The sequence below is a fragment of the Nanorana parkeri genome, unplaced genomic scaffold, assembly GCF_000935625.1.
Source record: "Nanorana parkeri isolate BGI_ZX_2015 unplaced genomic scaffold, ASM93562v1 scaffold115, whole genome shotgun sequence".
Lineage (NCBI taxonomy): Eukaryota > Metazoa > Chordata > Amphibia > Anura > Dicroglossidae > Nanorana > Nanorana parkeri.
This window is the reverse complement of record NW_017306383.1, coordinates 584,656-604,914: the sequence shown is the minus strand read 5'-3', so window position 1 is coordinate 604,914 and position 20,259 is coordinate 584,656. Positions and strand designations below refer to the sequence as shown.

The following is a 20,259-nucleotide window of genomic DNA, read 5'->3' as shown; positions in this document are numbered from 1 at the left end:
TTGTACCTTTAAAATTGTCCATATGCTGGCAGATTAAGGAACTTCTGAAATCATTTAAATGTGGGCTGCCCAATCTGCAGCACACCAGGGCTATCACAGTGCTGATTCAAATCTGACTGACCCAGTCTGTGTGCTGGATAAAAGGTGTGTACCATATAGCAGATATTTGCTAACTTGCATGTAGGGAAGGCCAATACATAGCCTGATTAGGTATAAAATGACTTATATGGCTTGATAATCAGTACACCTATGAACATGTTGAGTGACGTTAAACACATAATTATAAAAAAGAAACAAAAAAAAACAAAAAACGTTTTATGAAGTCTTTGATAGAATACATAAGTGCCAGGCATGCAGTGATGCCTTCATTGGCCAATGTGCCTGCTGAAACCATACTGGAAAGTTAAAGTTATACAAACAAGCTGCTTGTAAAGATGTTGAGAAATGTCAAGGCATTAATCTCCTCCTTGCTGTAATCTTTTAGTGTGGGGGGTGATGTGTTGGATGTTCAGCAGGGCCTGGATGAAGAGGTTCCTTCTTTGGCATACATGATTACCAACACACTAAATTTTCCACCAAGGTGGCAATCAACATCATAATGAGTTGTTTAAGTTGCTTTTCTAGGCAGCCCTTAGACAGTGTTTTGGTTGCTTGGATGGTTAGGGGTTGTTGCCGTAAATGAAGATGAATGCATGTGCCCTAAGGTAGGGCAAATGTTATAAATGTAAGAAAAAAAAGAATGTACACTTTTTGAGCTATAATAAAAATGAGTCATATCTCCCTTCTCTTTTGTGATTACTATTAAAATCAAGTGTAAGCAAGCATTTAAAGGAAACTTGTCATGAGAGAACTACATAGGCTGCCATAGCTGTTCTATGGTGTATGTTGCTCCTAAGCCCTGGATAAGGTTCCTCATGGAATATCAGGTGCGGAATGTCAGCAGGGGCCCACCTTAAGCTTCACAGACTGCACAAATCCAAAGGAAAAGACCAGCATGCCTAAAAGAAAAAATCAAATGCTGGTAACTAACAGAGAGTTCTTACCCGACACCTTCTTTTTCCGGATTTAAATTTTTTTTTTTATGTACAGCCAATCATTTTCTTTGAATTTATGCTGAAAGCAAAGTGAGAGCTCTTGGTCTGTATATTATTTTTGTGACAGTAGAATTATTGAAAACAAAGAATCAGCATGACAACCGGGCAACTATAATGTTCAGAAAGAGGTCAACAATGACACCTTATGAATTTATCTAGTACCAGGATTCCTTAAATAGAAAAAAAACCTGTAACATTTATAATGATAACATTTGTGTTTAATTTTTGCTTGTATGTTGCAACCCAAGATGGTATTGTAATTTAATGTAATTCAACTTTAACAAAAAAAGGACACCTATGTGTGTGACTGACGAGTGAACGAGGCTCTTTGTGCTATTACATTTAATCAGGATACCCACTAATTGGTTTCTCTAACATCAATAGGGACTTGATAATATAGTGTAACTGGGGCACATTATTACATACCTTTTGACTAAGGAGCAAACTTCCTCTGGTATCTCAGCTCCTCAACCCTGGTTAGGAACAGACACTTACCTGAAAGGCCACATTCTCATGTAAAGAATGCTTAATACATGGCCTTTGTTGTGTTTATTAATTTTATTATAATAATAATTTAATGTTAAAGAGGGCTGACTTATGTTTATCTGATAGTTCCAAGCACTACATATACTTTATTTATATTTATTAAGCTATCAAGTGTAAATACTGAAACATTGATCCAAATATCAGCTTTAACTATGCACCACATGCATATTTAATATGTTCCCTTGAATGGAATGCTAGTTTTCAGGAAAAAACACACAGAAAACATGCTGTATTTAATTAAGTGATCATTAAAGTGAACCTTTTACCAACCATTGGTTACTGTGTTTCCCCGAAATTAAGACACTGTCTTATATTTTTTGTGGCTCAAAAAACACACTAGGTTTTATTTTCGGGGTAGGTCTTATTTTTTTTTTTATGTATAACAATCCAAAGTTAATGCAAATCCAAATTAAATAATCCAAAATGGCAAAGTTAAGAATGGGGTGATCAGGGCAATCAAGGGTGCTATCCGTTTCCAAGAGCAATTTGGTAACCAGAATGAGCAAAATGCACTTTCACTATCGATTCCTCACAGGCGGAGTGCATTTGGTATCACTCCACCTGTGACAGGAGCCGGCACTATAGAGGAAGCATCGGCTCATGCGGCTCTGCTCCCTGCGCTGCCGCCTCGCTTCCTCTAGCGCTGCCTTCGTTGGCACCGCTGATTCTCTCCCACGCCTCTTCAAGTTCCCCCTTATACCACCACCGGCCCTGGGAATGGTCACAGCTAGGTCTTTTTTTTCAGGGTAGATCTTATATTTGAGCAATTCCCAAAAATGATACTAGGTCTTAATTTCGGGGTATGTCTTATTTTCGGGGAAACAGGGTAGATCTTATTAATTAATTTATTACACACACCATTATTACCAGACCATTATGAGCTGAAGCTACAGTAGCTAAGAGGCCTGGATAAGACCTTATCCATCTAGGGGATATTTGAACATGCTATGCTAAGCAATTTCAGGCAAGTGGCAGGTTTTAAAGTTATTATTTAAAGTTCCTCCAGTACGGCACTGCCAAGACTGTATAGTGGATTTTTACTTTTGCAACTAAATTGGTATAGTGCCTATTTTATATTTGTTACATGTTCCCATTCATATAGCATAACTATACTGTAGTGTCCTATGTATAATCCTGCTCCAAAGAAATAACAGAAAACTAAGAAATATAAAAATATATATTTTTTAGGTTGGCTGTGTGGCTTGAGAACAGTTAACAAATATATAATAGGGGTTTCCCAAATTTGACTGCAAAGGTGGGAATAGAATTTAAAAGTATTAAACCATTATGTTATATTGAGTTTGACATGCTTTCCTGCAAACATAATGCTATGTTCAGAAGAAATGTGCATTAATTAATATTTTCAAAATAGTTGTCCCAACGGCTACATTTAAGTGAACAGGTGTCCCTAGATTTTTGCTGTCTGAGGCTGGAGGGGTAGAGGGGAGTGCTGGTGGTGTTCGTTACCTGGGCTGGTGGAAGTCTGCCTGCTGGTACCATACATTACTGGTGGGAGTTAAGGGGTGCTGCCGGTACCTCTGACTCTGGCTCTATCCGTGTCCCACACAGCTCACTGACGTCGCTGTTTGTCAGGAGCTCGGTAGGATGCCAGCCAGAGTGTCCCGCTCAACTTTTGGCAGCCAGTGACATCAGTGAGCTGGGTGGGATGCTGGACGGAGCGTCACAAGCTGCTAAGAGCTCTGGTCCCCCCTTGGGACCCAATGAGATGCTGCCTGAGGCAATTGCCCTCAGACTGCCTCATTATAGGGACTCAAAGGGTTTGTGGGTACAACAGCAGGACCCTGAAAACCCTATGACATCTGCCTTCATCTATTTTAGCTACCTAGCTCAGAGGTTGGGAACTTTTCTCTGCCTCCCACTGTGTACCTCACTGAGCTATCTGATAAAGGGGTAGTGCATGATGTTTCATAGATCAATGTAGCTCCTCCTATTCTCACCCTACATCTTCCCTTTATTGATGTCACACCCCTCTGCTTTTGACTCCTCCCACTAGCAACCAAGCAGAGATACTGAGAAGGAATAGGCAAAATGGTGGGTGGTAATCTATCGATGCAATATAAAGTAGAGTACAAACAAATTATTTGTTTAAAGATTGGGAAATGGCAACAACCTTAATTATAATTACAATGGACCTGTTTTTAACAAAGTAAAGCTCTACTGTAATAAAAAAATAAAAATAGCAGTAAGCCATAGCAATGAAATGAAAAGTAATTTGTAATGGTTGTTATGTTACTGCAATTAGCACATTGCTTTTTTTTTTTAAAGTAATTTGAATATACTATGTACTGCAAACAAAGCTGCTTTACTCTAATGTCCTGCCAGTTTCTCTGTATTAGGGGCATGTCAACCAAACGATTAACATGGTTGAAATTTGTACTACTACTATTACTCTTGTTATTAGCTAGAACAGTTGTGTCAGCATATTTGGATTATTTGTTCTGTGAATTAATTGCTGTTGTTGACAGAAAAAAGGAATTTGATTAAAACGTTATTTATAAAGTGACAATTTTTCATAAAATGTGTTTTAAATGTGTTTTAATAAAAACAATTACAATCATAGATAATGTGTGAGCTTTTTCTTTAACTGCCAAAGTTGATTGATCTTTACACATTGTATAGTGTGGAGCACTAAAAGTTCATCTAAGGGAGTTGTTTTACTTGCCAAAATATTTGTATTTGAGTGGTGTCCTCTCTCCACCCCCAACCAACTGATGGACAGTGAAGAAACATCAAGAGACTGATGCTCACATTAATCTTTTCTTCTATCAGCATGTTCCTTGTCAGCACACCTGACTGGCTACTAGTCCTTCCTCTTACTCTCACAGTCTAGTGTTATAGGGGGCTGCAGGAGGCTAATACAAAGTCCAATTAATAATTGCATTGAATATATGATTTATTAGTGAATTAGTACCAAGGAGCTTCCTTCTCGTTCAGTAGGGGCTCCTTTCGGGTTCAGTGGAGCTCAGATTCTAACCAGGGTCAGTTTGCCACTTGTTTTTTCATAGAATATTTTTTTAACATTTTTTTTATCTCAGAAGTGCTGGTCACCTCTGGTCTTTTTCAGCCAATTCCTGTCTGTATTCATGTACTCATTCCAGCATCCGCTGAACATCATTGCTCTGGGGCGGCTTCCTGATAGTGACCATGGTAGACCATGCTTGCACAATGTGTGTCAGCATGCTTCTTGTAGTCTCCATCAAGGGAGCATGTGATAAGGTGGCAATGCAGCAGCACAACTGGAAGGCAGTTTTCATCCCATAACAGGAAATAGCCTGAACAAGGTCCAACATGCCAGGATCACCGGGTATTATGTTGATAAAAGTTTCAGATTTTAAAGTTTGGTATTACATTAGCATGTTAAAGCTCATTAGCGTACGAGTTTAGATATACTTTAAAGCACACCTATACTCACATACCAACGTAAAGGTATGTTAACAAAAGAGTAATAGAAAGGCTGAAATACTTACATTTCCTGAATACAAATTTTCATCTAGACCCCTTATGCTGCTGTTTACATGTCCAAAAGTCTAGGACTTTGATCACATGACTCCTGCTGGTGTCTGAACAATTCGGACTCTGACCTTTCAATTTAACATTGATTAAATGGCCAAAACACACACACTTTTGACTATGTGAGCAGCAAATCACTTCATTTTGGTCTACTGCTTTTGCCGGAGGTTTTCTGGTGCTGATAATATGGAATATTGTAAATTACTGCTGGTATCGGACCACCTGCTATTCCACTGCCCTATGAGAGAGCCTGTATATGGGGCAACCTTATTAGATGGACTTGTGGAGATTAGCTAAAAGGTTTTGAAAAGTCAGCCCCCAATAGCAAAGTTGAACAAATCTACATAAAGAGTGGCCCCACATCAAGGGTAAGTGTGATTCCAAAAGGGAAGACTTTTACTTTTAGATGGAGTACCATATGGAGCTAGCAGAAATGGATTATCTGACGCACTGAATTTTTATAAAATAATACTTGCTTTATGCACTGGACACTTTATAATGTGTGTTTCCACATTTCTGAGTACTGCACTGTTTATTGCGATATGTACAAAAAGGGATAGCAGGAGTCAAATGAAGATAAGAAATAATACTCTGTTAACTGATTGTCTACACCAGGGCACAAAATTTCCACTCGCCCTCTCGCAATTGGCAAATGAAAATTGCGTGGGGGCGAGTGGAATTTCAGGGGGGGGGGGACTCTGCGATCGCTGTGTCAGTTTTCTCTTCTCCTCCTCGGCCGCTCTATAGCAGCAGCGGCTGATGAGGAGAAGAGGGAACTGACACGGCGATCAGCGCTGCTGAAGGAGTAGAATCAGTGTGGCACTGAGGCTGTCCTCACTCCGGTGTGCTATCGAAAGCTCACTGCACTGTGCTCCAGTCTTTCTGAGCACAGGAGCTAGTTAGAGATCTCCATGAGTTGGAGCTTGTGATAGAACACCGGCTCCTGCAGCTTCCTCCGCCCACCTCAGCTTCCATAGGCTGTGAGGAAGACTGCAGAGCTGCTACTGGCTGGAAGGACAGCGCGGGAGAAGCAGGACACCTAGGACATGTAGAATACATTGCTGACCCCCCCCCACCACCCCCACCCCCACCACCACCACCACCAGAGGAAGAGGGCACCTAAATCACATCAGCTTTGTGAAATGTAAGTCCCTATTCTTTCTTCCTTAAGGTGCCCATACACCTGCCGATTATCGTACGATAATCGCGGGTGATCCTGCAATCGTACGAAAATCGGCAGGTGTGTGGGCAGCGTGTGACCTCTTCTACTATAAGGTCGTTCGACTTTCGTCTTCCCGTATGATTTTCGGCGGTTTGGTGGCGTGCTCAGAAGTCGCAAGCGCACACTGCCCGCTCAGCATTGCAATCATCAGAAAGCCCTCCCCTCAGCGGGGAAGGCTTGCGATGATCGCAAGTACGATCTGCCTGTCCAAGATGGGCAGGTCGTACAAAATTTTAAGGAGCTTACAACCATCGCACAGCGAAAGTCGTGCAATAGTTGTAAGGTGTATAGCCAGCCTGACACCGCTGACCTCTGCACTATGTGTTGCATTACTGACCTCTGCACTATGCATTATATTACTGACCTCTGCACTATGCATTATATTACTGACCTCTGCACTATGTGTTGCATTACTGACCTCTGCACTATGTGTTGCATTACTGACCTCTGCACTATACGTTACATTACTGACCTCTGCACTATGCGTTACATTACTGAACTCTGCACTATGCGTTACATTACTGACGTCTGTACTGTGCGTTACATTACTGACCTCTGTATTGTGCGTTACATTACTGACCTCTGTATTGTGCATTACATTACTGATCTCTGTATTGTGCTTAACATTACTGACCTCTGTATTGTGCGTAACATTACTGACCTCTGTATTGTGCGTAACATTACTGGCCTCTGCACTATGCGTTACATTACTGACCTCTGCACTATGTGTTACATTACTGACCTCTGCACTATGCGTTACATTACTGACCTCTGTACTGCTGACCTCTGTACTGCGTGTCATACCGCTGACCTCTGTACTGTGTGTCATACCACTGACCTTTGTACTGTGCATTGTTATTGATCTCTGTACTGTGCGGCATACCGATGACCTCTGTACTCTGTACATTTCTCCAGTGCGGGACCTCAAGGGAGGCCTCTGCATTATGCGTTATATTACTGACCTATGCACTATGTGTTGCATTACTGACCTCTGCACTATACGTTACATTACTGACCTCTGCACTATGCGTTACATTACTGAACTCTGCACTATGCGTTACATTACTGATGTCTGTACTGTGCATTACATTACTGACCTCTGTATTGTGCATTACATTACTGATCTCTGTATTGTGCGTAACATTACTGACCTCTGTATTGTGCGTAACATTACTGACCTCTGTATTGTGCGTAACATTACTGGCCTCTGCACTATGCGTTACATTACTGACCTCTGCACTATGCGTTACATTACTGACCTCTGCACTGTGCGTTACATTACTGACTTCTGCACCATGCGTTACACTACTGACCTCTGCACTATTCGTTACATTACTGACCTCTGCATTATGCGTTACATTACTGACCTCTGCACTGTGCGTTACATTACTGACTTCTGCACTGTGCGTTACATTACTGACCTCTGTACTGCTGACCTCTGTACTGCGTGTCATACCGCTGACCTCTGTACTGTGTGTCATACCACTGACCTTTGTACTGTGCATTGTTATTGATCTCTGTACTGTGCGGCATACCGATGACCTCTGTACTCTGTACATTTCTCCAGTGCGGGACCTCAAGGGAGGCTCAACGAGGCTGCTGGAGGCTTCACCTCTGTACGTGGAGGCAACATCGCTGCAATCCCCCCCACCACCACCAGGAGAGGAAGAGAGCACCAGAACCAGATAAACTGTGCACTGTAAGTCCCTCTTTTTTCTGCATTACACCGCTGGCCTCTGTACTCTGCATCACACCATACCACTGGCCTCTGTACTCTGCGTCACACCATACCACTGGCCTCTATACTCGGCGTCACACCACTGGCCTCTGTACTCGGCGTCAACCCGGCTGGCCTCTGCACTCTGCGTTGTTACTGATCTTACAATCACTTCTTGGCATAAACTTCCGCATTATAAGTTGAGCAGATGCCAATGTTTGGAAGGGTGTTGCCCATTTTTGACTGCAGTCAATGGAGACAACATAGCTTAGTCACAAGAGCATCATACTTTTAATCTGAGAGTCCATCGTTACATTACTGACCTCTGCACTATGCGTTACATTACTGAACTCTGCACTATGCGTTACATTACTGACGTCTGTACTGTGCGTTACATTACTGACCTCTGTATTGTGCGTTACATTACTGACCTCTGTATTGTGCATTACATTACTGATCTCTGTATTGTGCTTAACATTACTGACCTCTGTATTGTGCGTAACATTACTGACCTCTGTATTGTGCGTAACATTACTGGCCTCTGCACTATGCGTTACATTACTGACCTCTGCACTATGTGTTACATTACTGACCTCTGCACTATGCGTTACATTACTGACCTCTGTACTGCTGACCTCTGTACTGCGTGTCATACCGCTGACCTCTGTACTGTGTGTCATACCACTGACCTTTGTACTGTGCATTGTTATTGATCTCTGTACTGTGCGGCATACCGATGACCTCTGTACTCTGTACATTTCTCCAGTGCGGGACCTCAAGGGAGGCCTCTGCATTATGCGTTATATTACTGACCTATGCACTATGTGTTGCATTACTGACCTCTGCACTATACGTTACATTACTGACCTCTGCACTATGCGTTACATTACTGAACTCTGCACTATGCGTTACATTACTGATGTCTGTACTGTGCATTACATTACTGACCTCTGTATTGTGCATTACATTACTGATCTCTGTATTGTGCGTAACATTACTGACCTCTGTATTGTGCGTAACATTACTGACCTCTGTATTGTGCGTAACATTACTGGCCTCTGCACTATGCGTTACATTACTGACCTCTGCACTATGCGTTACATTACTGACCTCTGCACTGTGCGTTACATTACTGACTTCTGCACCATGCGTTACACTACTGACCTCTGCACTATTCGTTACATTACTGACCTCTGCATTATGCGTTACATTACTGACCTCTGCACTGTGCGTTACATTACTGACTTCTGCACTGTGCGTTACATTACTGACCTCTGTACTGCTGACCTCTGTACTGCGTGTCATACCGCTGACCTCTGTACTGTGTGTCATACCACTGACCTTTGTACTGTGCATTGTTATTGATCTCTGTACTGTGCGGCATACCGATGACCTCTGTACTCTGTACATTTCTCCAGTGCGGGACCTCAAGGGAGGCTCAACGAGGCTGCTGGAGGCTTCACCTCTGTACGTGGAGGCAACATCGCTGCAATCCCCCCCACCACCACCAGGAGAGGAAGAGAGCACCAGAACCAGATAAACTGTGCACTGTAAGTCCCTCTTTTTTCTGCATTACACCGCTGGCCTCTGTACTCTGCATCACACCATACCACTGGCCTCTGTACTCTGCGTCACACCATACCACTGGCCTCTATACTCGGCGTCACACCACTGGCCTCTGTACTCGGCGTCAACCCGGCTGGCCTCTGCACTCTGCGTTGTTACTGATCTCTGTACTCTGAGATCAGTCATCGTCATCATATGCCCAGCATTGTACAAAGCACTTCTTGCTCTAAGCTTCCCCATTATAAGTTGAGCAGATGCCAATGTTTGGAAGGGTGTTGCCCATTTTTGACTGCAGTCAATGGAGACAACATAGCTTAGTCACAAGAGCATCATACTTTTAATCTGAGAGTCCAGAGGTCAAGGTCTTGTTCGTACAATGTTGCTTCTAAATCATCCAAGTTCAAACACACTTCCTAATACGCTCATAAGTAACCGTTCCTTCAAAAGTCTGTACAGATAAGATTTACAGTTTTTGAATCCTGGCACCCAAAAGATAAAACCATATTCAAAATAATTTTAGAGCACCATGCAGTTTGTAGGCATTTGAACACATGCTGAAGGATCGTGGCTAGCACTGTCAGTACATGTAGACCAATGCAAAAAGATTACATGCATCTCTGATGATAAACCATCCAGCTTTCAATTTGAAGATACAGGGTTAAAGTCATGAGCAAACCTCAACCCTTATACTTTTATATGACATTGATAGAATTGCAGTAGACACAGAGAAGCATACCCATGTTCATTGTCGGTACTAGCGTGGCCCCACTCCATCAGAGACCAACTGCCTATAACTGCATCCTCCCTTGATAATTGACAGTCAGATGCAAAGCTTTGATCAACTACACCTGTTCTCAACCTGTGCAACCTCAGGACCCACCTTTGTCCTTGATCATTAAGTCGTGACCCAAGTCACACTGCAATGGAATGCACACAATTGTGGTACCGTGCATTCTGGTGCAGGCGATTGAACTGTGGGTGGAAGGTGCATTTGGAGGGCCATTCAAATAAATGGCAACGCAACGCAATGCACCTCCCACACCAGAGCACGTAGTATGTGCGATTGCATGGTACAGTGCGTTAATTGCACAGGACTGTTCGATTAACCTACTGTACTAGTGTAAACAGGCCCTCAAATACACTGACAGACAAACACAATAACAGACAAAATCTCACACACAACCACAGATACAATCGCACACACACACACTCCAAAATGTTCTAAACTTTTTTCTTCTTTTTTTTAAGATCCACTCAGTCTCCCTTCTTTATGAGAACTGGACTGGATCCTCATCCTAGGGTCCAGTGTGGGCTGCTGTGTTGTGACGGAGCTCCATTCATGTGTGCAGCCTTGCTTGTACAGCTCCCATGTGTGCCCTGTAGAGGTGCCAGGAGCCAGAATGTGATGTCACTCCGGTCCAGGAACCTCTACGGGACATGCGAGAGAGCTTTAAGCAATGCACGTATTGGATGGAACTCCCTTGCGGCCATAGCTCCAGCCCACCCCACCCCACCTCAAGCTGACACTCAGTGCCAGGCAGCATATTCTGAATGGCTGCTCAGCGTGAGAACTGACATTGCTGTGCTAGGGGCAGGCTGAGAAGCCTCTTACCTAGAATAGTGTAGTTCCTTGGTTCTCAACTGGTGGGTTGTGATCCAAAAGTGGGTCGTGACCCCATGTTCAGTGGGTCGCTGCATGCCTTTCACTTTTCTAGGTGAGAGGCTTCTCAGCCTGCCCCTAGCACAGCAATGTCAGTTGGGTTATCCATTTGTTGAGATTTTTTTTTTTTGTCTCCCCAAGGTGCAGGTCTTTGCAATCCTCATTACACTGCACTGCATATACCAAGTTACTTCAGATGTGCAAGCTTCTGTTTAACTAACATGGTGTAATGCAACAAGCATACCACTGCCAAACCAAACAAGTACAGCAATATGTCAAGAAGAAAACTAAAAGCCCAAACATTTTATTCACCTATATGCATGGGGCTACGACTGCCAGACAAGTACAACAATAAACCAAGACGACCACAAAACCTTTTTTATATGTCGGAAAAAAATATATACTGTGTATGTATATATATATTTTTTATTATTTTGTTTTGTTTTTTAATTTAGGGTGAACGTTTTTTTAAAATCAATCGATTTTTATTCATGTTTTACAGTTTTACAGCAGGTAACAACATTGAAGAAACTCTGTGACAGGCTCCAGCAATGCAATATGGTATTATGTTACAATTAAACATTTCAGCTGACAGATTGGACCCACATGTTATCGTTACATTCCATGAGGGCAGAGTAGAAGGTTAGGAGGTCAGTTTGGGTATGTATAAAATTATACAATTTCTATTGAAGTGGATCAGGAAACATTGTAGTACAGATTTGGTGAACCGTTAAGATGAGGGTTTAGGTTTCATCTGTGCCTGCCCAGTGGGCAGAATAAAGAGAGGAAGGAGCAGTAGAGAGTGGGAGATAGAGAGGAGCAAAAAAGGAGCAAAAGTCAAAAGAGGATAGGAAAGGTGAAAGGGTGGCTGGTCAGGACAGGCACTCCTAGGATCAGAGTCAATATAAGTTACCCAAACATTCTAGGTTTCAATGCATTTAGAGTGTCTATCATGTATTTGAGCCATAAGTTTCTCCAGGCACATTTGACGATTAACCTCTGCCACCCATTCCTTAAAGTGGACCGTTACCCCCTTTTGCTAAAAATCACATCAGCATGCAGCTCTGCATCATCTTACATTTATTAGTTAAACAAACTTGTTTTTCATTTACTTACAAATAGAGTTCATCTACTTCCTGGTCCAGTTCTGGCACAAATGATGTAAGTGCCAAAGAGGTGCATCTTGAGAAGGTTACATCAGCAGAGCATTGCTGGAAAATCTCATCTGTTATCTAATGAGAGAAAGGGATTTTCCTCCCCTGAGGTGATGTGCATGGTCACATGTCCTAGTTACATGTCTAGTCACATGAGCCAGATTTTCAGGAAGTAAAGGGAGAGCTAGTAACCTGCCCTAACATGGCCACTGCCAGAAGATTGGGAATAAAAAGAAAAATAAGGTATGCAAAGAATACAAAACCTGCAATTATCTATATGTATGTATTTGTAGATTGTGATTACTAAACATTTCTAAAGGTGTGTTTGTTGTTATTTTAAAGATATGGGTAAAGGTCCGGTTTAATTAAGTCTTGAAATCACCACCCTACCAACAAAAAGTAGGAATCTAGGGATTCCCTTGTGATTCATAGATAGTGATCCTGGTACTACAGATAGCAGTGTGACTTAAGGGGAGGGTCACAAAGGGGTTCCTGTCAGATGTGTGTAGATCCAAAAAATTGTGTTCTAGTTGGATAGAACTTCATGACAGTACCATCAGATATATAACATGGCCATTCCAGCCTCTCCACTTTGCAAGCAATGATCAGGGATCAAGGGAAGAATAAGAGTTGGTAGAGTGTGGAGATCACTTGTGAGTTATCAGAGGCATAGGGGTTGAATGACTAAAAGCAAATAGGCTGTTCACTTTTAAATATTTTTTGCAAAGTGAATATTCTCAGTATTGGCTAAGCTAAGGGAAAATGCCTTTGCAAAGTGGGCAGTCTATTTGCATTTAGTAAATAAACCCAATACATCCAAAGGGGGTGAGATTTCTATGTAGCATATGGAAATTCGGATAGAAAGTCCCTCACACTTCACTTTTTGGAGTGCGAGTGACTTTCTATTCCAATTTCCATATGGTCACTGTCACTGCTGCACCCACCCTTTCGTGTTTCTTTCCAGTCAGGAGTGCCATGGGACACACTTTGTCTTGATATCTGTGTAGCAGCCCCTGGTTTTTAATATCATGTCATAATTGGATATAGTCAGCATCTAGAGTATTACTCTTGTTCAGGGGAATTTACCACTAGGGGTTTAAGACCAGCAGTGGAGAGCACAGGTAGATATGGAAAGGGTCATGGACCTCCAAGGGTTATTGGTAGGGATGCTCCGATACCACTTTTTTAAGACCGGGTACGAGTACCGATGTTTTTTTTCAAGTACTCACCGATACCAATTACCGATACTTATTCTTAAAGGGACAGGTCACATTTTTTCTAAAGCAATACAAAATCATGATTTTAGGTCAGTTTCTTAATATTATGAAGAACATGAAATGAACATGAAATTAATATTTATCATGCCATTGCTAACTAAGGCTTGTATCTCCATAGAGGGGAAAATAGATGAGCAAATGTCCAGACTTCAGATTATACATTTTATAATATAAAAAAGACATTGAATAATGAAATTAACTGAATATTTAGATCAGCTAATCAGCTGACACCAAAGGATAAAAGTTTCATATAACGTGTCCACTGGTATCTGAAATACACGTATTAATCTCCAGTGGGAAAAACAAGGAAGTTATAAGTAGCACCTTCTTAAAAAATACGTTTCTTTCCCACATGGTTTCAGCTGATTAGCATATATGAATGAGAGCACATTATACAAACAGATCTGCATACCTGAAGATTTATAATTGTATGCCATGCTTTTTGTTTTATTTAAAACCAGTTAGTGATATGATGTTTATGTCCAAAACTGATATTTTATCTAATAAACTCTTTTTGTAACTGGAATACTTGTCCCGAGCCTCTGTTAACCCTTTTTAAAGAGTTCAGAATGGAGCAGATGACTGAGGTCTTGGAGGAGGAGTTCGCGGCCATCTTGTTTCATTGAAGACGCTATGGAGGTCCTGTGTGCAGCGGGTTCGGGTCCCTGAAGATGGCGGACGCGGCACAGGTACTCGTTTTTTGTATCGGAGTATTTGCACGAGTACGAGTCCTCATGCAAATACTCGGTATCGCCGCTGATACCAATGCTTGTAACGGTATCGGAGCGTCCCTAGTTATTGGTCAACATGAGAAGAGAGCAGCAATTGAGGTGCCCCATATGTGAAGAAGAGAAAAAAAAAGGGAGGGAGTTTAGAACAAACATATACAACAAGTCACTATGTCCATTTTTAACAATGACTTCCTGCTTAAGCAATAGTAGGTTTAGACCATTTCTAGACATTGCTGAGTGTCTCTAAGTAGAGAGAGGTAGTTCAAGGTATAAGGCTCCACAGGGTCAAATCGTTTATACCCATATATGTAATAGAGTGGGATGTCAATGGAAGTTGATCATGACTAAAGATTCATTTCTGGTAGCCTTACCTCTTCAGGGAAACAGTTGCTGAAATCTCAATACGGGAATGTAAATTTGGCCTAAGCTGATACTTTTTCAGATGTCTATGGAGGACTACTACCTACTGCCAATAAACACAGCCATTTCCAAATGAGAAACAATAAAGCCACCATAGGATTAGTTTACTTTAACTGTACTCATCGGAGTTCATATTACTTAAACTATGGGGTCTATTCACTAAGCTGCCGAAGGATCTAGCTGTAGCTTTGGCTGATCCTTCGGCTAGCTTTGGCCCCAGGCCCCTTCGGTAACAGTAGAACCGAAGGGCTGCTGTACGGGCTATTCACTTGAGCCCGTACTCCCGTACTAGCCGGGACTCCCGGACGCTCCGGGAGTCCCACGCTATTAGATAGCGGCTCCCGGCTGCCCGGGAGAGAAACACTTTCTCCCAGAAAGGTTTACTATGCTCGATTAAGCAGAGTAAGCCTTTCCCTGCTCTGTTTTCTTTTTTTTTTTCTTCTGACATCGGAGCCGTTGGCTGCCGTCAGAAAAAAAATCACTATAGGAATGCATAGCTAGATTCCTATTGGCTATTTCAATTTACAATAGCAAACTAGCTATTGCACTCGCCCACTGCTGCTGTCAATCAGCAGAGGGGACCTAAAGTTCTCCATCGGGTCCCCTCTAGTGATTGACAGCAGCAGAGGGTGGGTGCAATAGCTAGTTTGCTATTGGCTATTGCAAATTGAAATAGCCAATAGGAATCTAGCTATGCATTCCTATGGTGATTTTTTTTTATTATTCTGACGGCAGCAGAACCGCCTGGCCAATAGAAAACAGTTGGGCTTAGCTAGCTGTCACTGCTAGCTCCGCCCAATCGTTTTCTATTTGATTTTTTCTACTTTTTAAACTGTTTTTCTATTCTGCTCGGTACCACAGAGGTACCGAGCAAAATAGCCTAGCCGAATGCCGCTCAGTGGCATTCAGCTATTTACTCACTGCTGTTCGGCATCTATGAGAATATGCCGAACAGCAGCGAGTAGCCTGCCGGAGGTTCGGCTCAGCCGATCCAGATGTTAGATCGGCTGAGTCAAACTCCTTCTGCACTTAGGGTCGGCCGAACATGCATAGCATGTTCGGCCGACCCTAAGCATGCTTAGCATGTTCGGCCGACCCGAAGCCACATGAAGCAAGCCGATGTGAATAGCAAGTCTGAAGTGAATAGCCGAACAGTGTTCGGCTCACTTCACTTCAGGCCGGTTGTTCACTCGGCTGCCTATGGCAGCCCAGTGAATAGACCCCTATCTGTCAAGTGTAAATCTTTATGTTTTACTTTTTTTATTTTAAATGACATTTTAAGAGGCCTACGATCCTCTCTTTTATATAAAGAGTATGCCATCCATAAATATTATACCCCAGGGGTACTTTTTCTACTGCATTGAAGGAATAGTGATGAATGAAGGTATGACCTCTGACTGACAGGATATTCCAAAGAACAGAAGAGTAAAGAATGTGATTGCACAATACTCCTTTGGAATTCTGTTAAATAAAATGAAAGAGGACGGGTATCAACAGATCCCTAGCAAGGTCATGAAAGTACTTCCCAAAACATATTCATATTCAACATCATATTTGTTCAGGAAGTGAACATCTATAATCAGTGATTCATGTTTATTCATATTTAATGTACTTACACATGATGAGGAATCATTTCAGCATGGTATAATTGTGCATGCCCCCATTTCTCCAGGTTTACATTTAAACCGTTTTTAATACCATTGGAATATTGTTGATTCATGGAAAACTAGAAAAACAATTCTATGTAAAAAAGAAAAATGCAGAACAACTGTGGTCAAAAACAACTTTTTTGTTCGGTCCACCAATGAAAACTTATTTTGTGATAGAAGCCCAATGAAGCGCCATTTCTGGAGTATTCTTGTGCTGTCTTGAATAGTGAATTTGAAGTAAAATAATTATACATTTACTGGAAACTGTCCATAATATTAGACCTGACCTCCACCTGAATGAGAGGCAGATGTGCCAACAGTCATAGAAACAGACATGTGAATGGTTTGCTATACCGATTGACATGTTCTGCACTGGTTCTTTTTGCAAAGCCTCTCATTTTTAATACTAGTACAAAGAAGGCATCACTGCTCCATCCAACACCAAGCCTCCGACACCCAGGTAGGGTACATATAGGTACAGGCTGGAAGCTGTCCACACTACAACACTGCAACTCAAAGGAAGAAGCCGCGCACGTTAGTTGCTCTTATTCTTAATAATTCACTCTGTTGTTAGGGTGTGTGTACATACAATAACTCTGGAAAGAAGCAGGTAGGATTAAAGTTTGCTACAATCAGTGCAATAAGCAGTTCTGTCATAAATATTCCCTCTAAGAATCTAGCCTGAGTGTGTGTTAAAACACCAAAATGATTATCTAAGTGCAGATGAACTATGGATCAATGTATAATGGAGATTTCCGTTGCATATTTCTATTGTTAAGCAGAAGATTACAAACAATGGCTGTAATTTTACCTTCAATTTTAAATGCAGTATTGTCTTCACAAAGTCTTTGTCCAAAGTCAGGGTCTCTAGCGAAGAGCAAACACTCCCATGTCTAGCACTTTGGTGAGTGCTTTCTGCCATCTGCTGGTGACTCGTCAGTTCCTATGTCCTGCAGCCGTGTTTTACTCATTTCTTTCTGCTCTGCTTGCTCCACTTGACTAACAATTTCTGTTTGCTCTAGATCACATGTCAAACACAAGGCCCATGGGCCGAATCCGGCCGCCGGGCCATTTCATGTGGCCCTCCCACCTATCCTGCAGCTTTAAACTTTAAAACCATTTGTAAACAGGCGTAGGGCTTCACTGGAAGGCTGCCGAGGTCCCCAGCAAGGTCTGTTTACACCGCTGGCAGCAAATCTCTTCCTTCCTATGGATCCACGCCCCCCGCACCCACCGAGACCAACCGGGTCGGCCGGCACCCCCCCTTCACTTTTCGCCCGGGGCCGCGCCCCTGCTGCCCCCCCGGTTGTTACGTCACTGACCGGGACCCCTGGTGAGACTGCACAGTCATCCTACGACCCCACACAGCCCAGCATAGACCATGCACAGCACCCTGAGAGTCCGCACAGCCCACCATAGGACTTGCACAGCCCAGCATAAACCCCGCACAGGTTCTGATGCGGCCCGCCATGAAATTGAGTTTGACACCCCTGCTCTAGATTCTATTGCTTCAGCCCTGATTTGATTCTATGTTCCTGCTTTCAATGTTGCTAGTGCACAAAGTCTCCTTGACAGCAATAACAAAAATAACAAAGCCACAAGGCAATGCTCCCACGGTCACTCACTCATCCTAATTTCATTATGTTAAAGAGCCCATTAGCTACATGGCAACAACAAGGTGCTGTACTTAAAAATCCGTATTGCTATATTCAGACTTCATCACAGTTAGCATTGTTTAGCAAAAATCTGAGCTGAGATTTTCATTCTCTTAAGTGAAGCAGACCATAGCTAGGAATCTCTGTCTAAAGATGAGCACACACATAGCAGATTATGATGGATTCTGTGAACAATCAATCATGGAGACCAACCAAACAAAAAAAGCACTGTGATTATTCAATGCAATACCTAATATATTCCCAGCGCACATCCGTGGGCAAAGGATGGAGTAAGTGGATGCTGTAGCAACTACCAGCAGGTTGGATGGTGTCAGCACATAGATAAGAACATGTTGCCAGCACACCATAGATCCATAACAATAGTCCAAGTATTTATCTAAGCAATCACATCACAAACAGTATTGGGACTTGTTTTTTGTATGTGTTTTTGTGATGATCGCTTCAATAAATACTTGGACTATTGTTTATGGCTGTATGGTGTGCAGGCAGATGTTCTTATCATTGGACGCAATGCACCCACCAAACATGAAACACACATTAAACTAGCAAATATCCATAGAAACAATGAATCTACAAAACAGTATCATGTCCAATTAATCTTTCCGATCGTGCCAAAGTGTCGATGAAAAGGGGAGGATCATTTTTCTTCCTGCTCAACAATCATTCATCAGAAGAGAAGCAAACAAGATGGACTCTTGTGGATTATCCATATGTAGCACAGGCTTAGTATTGCTTCTGTATTGCTCTCTGAAACACTGCATTGCATTTTCTGGCTAGACTGATAGCCCACAGAGACTGGAGAAGATGCTCTATTGGTTACAGCTGCAGGACTGTTCCTGGATTGGTTACTGCTGTAGCTAAGAAGGAAGCCCACCCCTAACGACAAACGCAAGGAAGGACTTGATTGGATAGCAGCCCAGGAGAGCTGTAATTGGCTGCAAGGCCGTTTTTGGCCCCGTCCACCCCACGAAAAGAGCAGACTGAGGGGAGAGAGGAGGACACAGAGGGAGAGAGAGACACAGAGTGGTATGCTGCAGCCAGACAGGGGAAAAGTCCCTTGTACTTGTCTCCTGTGCACTGCCAGAGTCTGTGATTCCTGTGGAGACTTCTAAAGGGAGGTGGAAGCTTGAGAGAGGGGTTTTCAGTGTGCTATGCTACCCTTTTGCCTGATCTTTGAAGATGTGCTAACAGTGCAGTGACATCTAGAGAAGGATTTCGATACTGCAGCCATCATCATCCTGTTTGGAGGATTCTGCGGCCTGTGTTGCACCCATCGCCAGCTGAGACAGCTATCAAGCTACCAATTGCTGGAAGGATGATATATAAAGTGATCGAATGGTGAGAGATCTTCTGCCATCTTTGTGTGAATTGATCTTGCTTATTCCTGCTTGATCCTATTAACTGCCAATGCAGCTATATCTGAAGGTGTATCACCGTATCTGTTCATGTTTGTTACCCTGTTACACTTTGTGAAGATCCCCCTTTCCATCCAGTGGATTACAAATATTGCTTTACAAAAGGCTGAGTACTCAACCACAGAATTTAAAGGGCCCCAACGCTGGCAGACTCTGTATGTGTGTAGAATTCCCACTGGCCAGTGGTTAGCTAGAACCTACAAGACCTTGTTAGGTTCTTATAGTCAGTCATATGTCCTTTGGTACTTCTTGAACAGTATTTCTGTGTTGCGCAACTGACAGTTTCGTTCACCACTCGTCCAGTGCATCTCAGGCAAAGCGTCTCACTGGCGGTTAAAGTGAACGAACACCAACCTTGTTTACTTTGCCGAATGGTTGCATTGTGTCATTGCTTTTAAAATTGTTCATCCTATTAATCAGTTTATCTCTTTCCAGGGCTTATTGCTAGTTTTAATAAAGCCGTTTTAAATGGTGTGTTGGTGTCACTTGGATGCAGGTGAGGGTGAGTCATCACGGGGTGGGACAGAAGACCCGTATATTACAGCGGCCCTTGTGGGGTAAGCGCTACACATATATATATATATATATATATATATATATA

The 20,259-nt window shown here is 42.5% G+C and overlaps 1 long non-coding RNA gene across 1 annotated transcript in view; it reads left to right on the top strand.

Moving 5' to 3' along the window:
• Positions 1–368: 368 nt before the first annotated feature.
• The window catches only part of LOC108784464, a 20,711-nt gene continuing 820 nt past the window's right edge, over positions 369–20,259 (top strand). Inside the window, exons 1-3 of the long non-coding RNA XR_001941070.1 lie at positions 369–483; positions 11,847–11,849; positions 13,643–13,650. This is a non-coding gene — a long non-coding RNA (uncharacterized LOC108784464). The remainder of the gene's footprint in view (positions 484–11,846; positions 11,850–13,642; positions 13,651–20,259) is intronic.